The following is a 6,635-nucleotide window of genomic DNA, read 5'->3' on the forward strand; positions in this document are numbered from 1 at the left end:
AAATATCAAAGTTCTCAATGATGCCAAAAATCTCAGATTTACATTTAGCTTCTGTTTATGCATAAAATTGCACCTTGTGCAGGAAGGTCAACAAAAATCACCTTCAGTGGTGGTTTGAATACAACACCAATCACGTGAATAGTAGTATTTATGGCTTCCGTAAGGTGGAAAAAGCAATTTACCTTAGATGTCACAAGAAAGGGGGATCATCAAATTGTATCTCCACAGTTATAGAGATAAATATATATTAGCATCTAATTATATGATTGAGAATATACATGTTTAAGTATGATAACAGCTGGTGTTGAAATAATGGACCTTAATATAGTTTTTTTTCACCCAAACCTTAAGAAACCAGTGGATTATTCTGTTGTGCTAGTCACTCTGGTGTTACCAATTCAACTGAATAACATGAAATGTGGTTGGTCTGGAACATAATAGTCAGTGAGTTGATTAACTTGGAAATACGTATTGAAATAATTTAGCCAATCTGGTCAATTAACATATCCTATAAAGGTAGCTATTCATTATTCTAAAGTACTGTTATCTAAATAAAGATTATTTCACTGTGTATTCCGCATCATGTCTAGTCTATTTATTACTTAGCACTCATTCAGTTAGTTTCGGTGGAACTCAGTAAACCTCCTTATACAATGACCTACTTTATTTATTCTTTTGAATAACTGGGTTTAACGTAAACTCTACACCTTTTTATCGAACGTAAAAAAATGCTGAATTATAAGACCCAATGTGTGCGAGAAACAGTGTGAAAATAAATGACCTCTTAGCAATGCCCATCAACAAGCGGCATTGATATGAAAAAGATAAGCTTGTAAACTCTGCCGTTTTTGACATATACTTTGTCAAAGAGCTTCACGTTTTTCTTACCTACCCATTTGTATTAAATAAATGTCGATAGGTTTTAATGATAACTATTCAGAACAGTCTCTTAAAGACTAGTTCCTCGGCCTGGCATGGGTAGGTGGTTAAGACGCTCGATTCGTGATCCGAAGGTCGCGGGTTCGCATCCCCGACGCGCCAAACATGCTCGCCCTTTCAGCTGTGGGAGTGTTATAATGTTACGGTCAATCCCACTATTCGTTGGTAAAAGAGTAGCCCAAGAGTTTGCGGTGGGTGGTTATGACTAGCTACCTTCCCTCTAGTCTTACACTGCTAAATTTGGGACGGCTAGCGCAGATAGCTCTTGTGTAGCTTTGCGCGAAATTCAAAACAAACCAAACCGCTAAGTGTTAACGCTAATTATTAAAAAAAATCAGCCAGTACTAATAATAAAGAATAACGAAAATTTTCTGCTGTACCACGGCTGTTATCCTAGGTTTGGCACACCTCAAAAACTGTCTAATGATAAATATATTTGTGATCATTGGTTCTTGTGAAATATAAGTTTGTTTGTTTGTTTTTTAATTTCGCACAAAGCTACTAGAGGGCTATCTGTGCTAGCCGTCCCTAATTTAGCAGTGTAAGACTAGAGGGAAGGCAGCTAGTCATCACCACTCAGCGCCCACTCTTGAGCTACTCTTTTACGAACGAATAATGGGATTGACCGTAATATTATAACGCTCCCACGGCTGGGAGAGCGAGCATGTTTGGCGCGAACCCGCGACCCTCGGATTACGAGTCGCACGCCTTACGCGCTAGGCCATGCCAGGCCCATGAAATATAAGAGATAACAATATTTGAGTGACATTTCAAATACAAATACAGAGATGCCAATCATTATGATTTGAGTGTAATCATTATGATTTTGGTGTATACATTACGACTGTACGCTCGTACAGACAAATATTACGACTTGTTGCAACTCCTAAATTATTATATAGGCCTATACAATAAAGTGATGAATTGTTCCCCCAGGGCATGAAAAGAAAATTTCTAGTGAGATACAAATAAATTTTGATAATAACTAAAAGACAATAGTCCAAATGGCTACTTGTGATAATCATGTTTGTGCTTGAAATAATAAAAAATATTTGTATCTCCGACGTCTACCAATAGTTTGAGTGTGGTGCTTCTCCATACTCCATTCTAATGCTGACAGTGAAAGGTATTTAGTTTAGTGACTAAAAACAAGATCAAGTTCAGGCTAAACTTGAGCACCTCAGTTTTGAACAGTATTATAACACACAAGATGTGTATACAGTCAAATGGACAATGTTGTTATAACTCCCAATGATAAAGTGGCATTCTCATGAAAGCAACAGTTTCAAAACTATTACAATAAGTGTCATAAACATGATATAAACTAGTCCTAACACAAAGGCTTTTTCTGCTTACTGTTTGTGCATGTTCAATGTTGTTTTACCAGTATGTTTGTTACTCTGAACTAAATAAAAGACATAATTTCAAAAGAATTTTTTTTTTAAATTATTTATTAAATACACAAAACACAGTCATAAATGAGCAATCTATAGCAGTGATAGCTAATAATAGTTATAATAATAAACAGCTTAGAGACATTGGTCAAGCCTGGTAACCACAAATGATAAAGGGCTCTGTCTACAATCATTATGCTCAGTCATTTGAAATAGTTGGCATCTCTGCAAATAGTGTCTTCAGAAAACTTAAGTAGAGTTATTTAAAAGGACACTTATATCCTGTTTTTTTTTTTTTTTTTTTGTCTTTGGTTTGTGTATTTTTATCATAGCAAAGCCACATTGAGCTATTTGCTAAGTCCACCGAAGGTCTCACTGGTTTTATAACAATTTTAATGTTATAATATCAATGAAAGGTTTCTTCAGAACCCACTATTACTGTTTTGATTCTGATAAGAAATTTAGTAACTTAAAGAAGCGTTATTGTTGGAGTTATTGTACTGTTTGTTACAGTTATGACTGCATAATCAACAAACCTCTTGTGCTGATTGTAACAGATTTTGTAAATCAATAGATTCTTACAACAAACGCAAAAATAAAAATGGAAAGCAGAGAGTTTCGTCGTGTGACAAATGTTTTCAACCTACAACACATTTTATTATCACCAACAGGACAATATTTTGTCCTGAATTACCAGAAATGCAGCAAAACACATCGTGCAGAATGTAAACAAATTGTCATGTTCTATACAAATCTATGTTGTAACCATTCAAAACATGCTACAACTTCCGTGTGTGTGTTTCCTTAAAGCAAAGCCACATCGGACTGTCTGCTGAGTCCACCGAGGGTAGGCTAAAACCTGCCCAAAAATGCTCGTTATTTTTGTATTTTGAGCCTGACTAAGAGGGACTCGTGAAATGAATTACTGTGTGGTCCACGTCTTTAATGGTAAAGATACAGTGTTTATTATCATACAGTGGCTGTGATGAGTTTGTAAGCTCTTAGTTTTTGAAGAACATGGCTAATAACACGAAATAATTTGATGTTTTTTGAAAAATAATCTTATCATTTGAGAATACATCCGACATTATTAATAATGGCAGAAAAATGATTGTCATGACCTTCAAAATCCTTAACATTAGGGTTACTGATAGTTTCAGCTTTTGCCATATAGTTTTTATCATTTTTTCAAGAAGCTTTTGTTTTAACTAAGTTACATAACGGATACTTTGTTCATCTGTTTATAAACCAAAAATATCGAGGCTCTTTACCTGGTACGATATTCTATTCACCCGACACCATAACAGATTCTGTAAGAAAAATATTCCTGGACTAATACCGACAGGAAGAGTACACCTTCAACTTTCAAGATGATATGGTAATATGATAAAATACATCATCCTTAATAGTCTCATTGTTGAGTTATTATACGACAATATAAATGGTTTCCACACTTTACTCAATGACTTATGAAAAGTCATTCATTATTATAGATAGTAAATATACTTTTATATCATGAGGTATTGTTGGCATACTCTATCAATACGTTTTACAGTTCAGGGATGTGTTTCTCGCCATCTGTGGTATTGACCTTTTTAGATGAACAACTATTACTTGTATATGCATGGATGGCCATATACAGAAACAAGTTTATGTGGCCATGGTCTATAGCTCTTGTACCTAACTATGAATGAAGTACAACTAACAAGTATAGCCAGGTAAGTATACAGAGGTTAGACTGCATCAAATAGTTTGAAGGTGTTAATATCCAACATGGCCTTAACTGTGACCAGGACAAAATATTAAATTGTAGTTTTAATGGCTTCTGTAAGGTGCATAACACTGTATACAAATTTTGTGGGTGTTTCTATCACAAGTGTAACCGATGTTATGATCCTGACACAATGAAAGCTGTTTCCAATAAATCAGTGTAGTCTTTCAGAGAACGTACATTGGACAGATAACATACACTAGAAGTTCTGAAGTATGGTATGAAGTTGTTTCGATCTTGGAACATACATTAATCACATGAAATCCATCAACATGAACTTAATTATTGTTATTAAGAGCACCACACAACATTTCTTCACATGGATAGATGGGACAGTTTCTATAGTCGTACAGTCAATGCTACTAGGCGTTTGTACGATTTGAAAAAAAGGCGAAAAGTTGTGGTACATCGACTTCCCGTGATCATCACAACAAATGTTTGAAACATACATTATTGTTCCAGATTCATTAAGTGTAAAATCTTAGCTCAAAAGAAAGTCTATTATCCCGTTCTACCTCTGAGAAGTGAACATTAATTTTCCTCTATGTTACACGTGTCAATTTAAAGATACTACTACTGTGTAACAACTAAAATGGCGAGAAAGCATTCGGGTAGTAGAGTGTGCTTATTAACTATTGTAAAGTGATTACATTTGTCATTTACCAAAGTAGTAGAGTGTGCTTATTAACTATTGTAAAGTGATTACATTTGTCATTTACCAAAGTAGTAGAGTGTGCTTATTAACTATTGTAAAGTGATTACATTTGTCATTTTCACAAAAGGTCCATGAAACGTTTCAAAGAATATATTGATATGTTTTAGAAAATAAAACAAAAAGTTTGTCATGGCCCTCTTATTGCATCATATCAAAAGCACATCAGGAATATATTGAAGAGTATGATGAATAGGAAGGTGTGCAAACGACCCTGAAATCATGAGCTTAATCCATGAAAAAAGATAAGTTGCAAAATTTTGTCGTAACTCTTTATTGGGTATATCTGAGGACAAATTGCAACTGACCAATGTTATATCTAGTAAACAGTATTATTCTTTAATAAATTGTAACATCAAAATTGTAACAGTTGTTACTTTTATTATTGACAAAGTTATTGCTCTTCATTGAAGACACGTCTAAAAAAATCAAACAAACACCTTTCTGGTTGCTTTTACTACTTCTCAACCACATCTGAAATCATGCACTAGAGATGTCAGGCTTGTCTGTGGTGCTTCCATTGTTGTTTACATTTCGTATGGAACTACCAGCCTCCCTCTAGGTGATTATCTTTTACTACTTCTCAACCACATCTGAAATCATGCACTAGAGATGTCAGGCTTGTCTGTGGTGCTGCCATTGTTGTTTACATTTCGTATGGAACTACCGGCCTCCCTCTAGGTGATTATCTTTTACTACTTCTCAACCACATCTGAAATCATGCACTAGAGATGTCAGGCTTGTCTGTGGTGCTGCCATTGTTGTTTACATTTCGTATGGAACTACCGGCCTCCCTCTAGGTGATTATCTTTTACTACTTCTCAACCACATCTGAAATCATGCACTAGAGATGTCAGGCTTGTCTGTGGTGCTGCCATTGTTGTTTACATTTCGTATGGAACTACCGGCCTCCCTCTAGGTGATTATCTTTTACTACTTCTCAACCACATCTGAAATCATGCACTAGAGATGTCAGGCTTGTCTGTGGTGCTGCCATTGTTGTTTACATTTCGTATGGAACTACTGGCCTCCCTCTAGGTGATTATCTTTACTACTTCTCAACCACATCTGAAATCATGCACTAGAGATGTCAGGCTTGTCTGTGGTGCTGCCATTGTTGTTTACATTTCGTATGGAACTACTGGCCTCCCTCTAGGTGATTATCTTTTACTACTTCTCAACCACATCTGAAATCATGCACTAGAGATGTCAGGCTTGTCTGTGGTGCTGCCATTGTTGTTTACATTTCGTATGGAACTACCGGCCTCCCTCTAGGTGATTATCTTTTACTACTTCTCAACCACATCTGAAATCATGCACTAGAGATGTCAGGCTTGTCTGTGGTGCTGCCATTGTTGTTTACATTTCGTGTGGAACTACCGGCCTCCCTCTAGGTGATTATCTTTTACTACTTCTCAACCACATCTGAAATCATGCACTAGAGATGTCAGGCTTGTCTGTGGTGCTGCCATTGTTGTTTACATTTCGTATGGAACTACTGGCCTCCCACTAGGTGATTATCTTTTACTACTTCTCAACCACATCTGAAATCATGCACTAGAGATATCAGGCTTGTCTGTGGTGCTGCCATTGTTGCTTACATTTCATATGGAACTACTGGCCCCCCTCTAGGTGATTATCTCGGAGGATTTACAGATAATATTGATGTGAAGATGTAAATTCCTGTTTTATCAACAATTAGAAGTTAAATAATTCTTCAAATGAAGAATAAAATATTAGAAATGTTTAATCCTTCTTAGCATCATGTTATAATAATGAAGGACAGGAAAATATATCAGAATGTTGAAATACTATAAAG

This window comes from Tachypleus tridentatus, chromosome 13 (assembly GCF_004210375.1).
Source record: "Tachypleus tridentatus isolate NWPU-2018 chromosome 13, ASM421037v1, whole genome shotgun sequence".
Classification (NCBI taxonomy): Eukaryota; Metazoa; Arthropoda; class Merostomata; order Xiphosura; family Limulidae; genus Tachypleus; species Tachypleus tridentatus.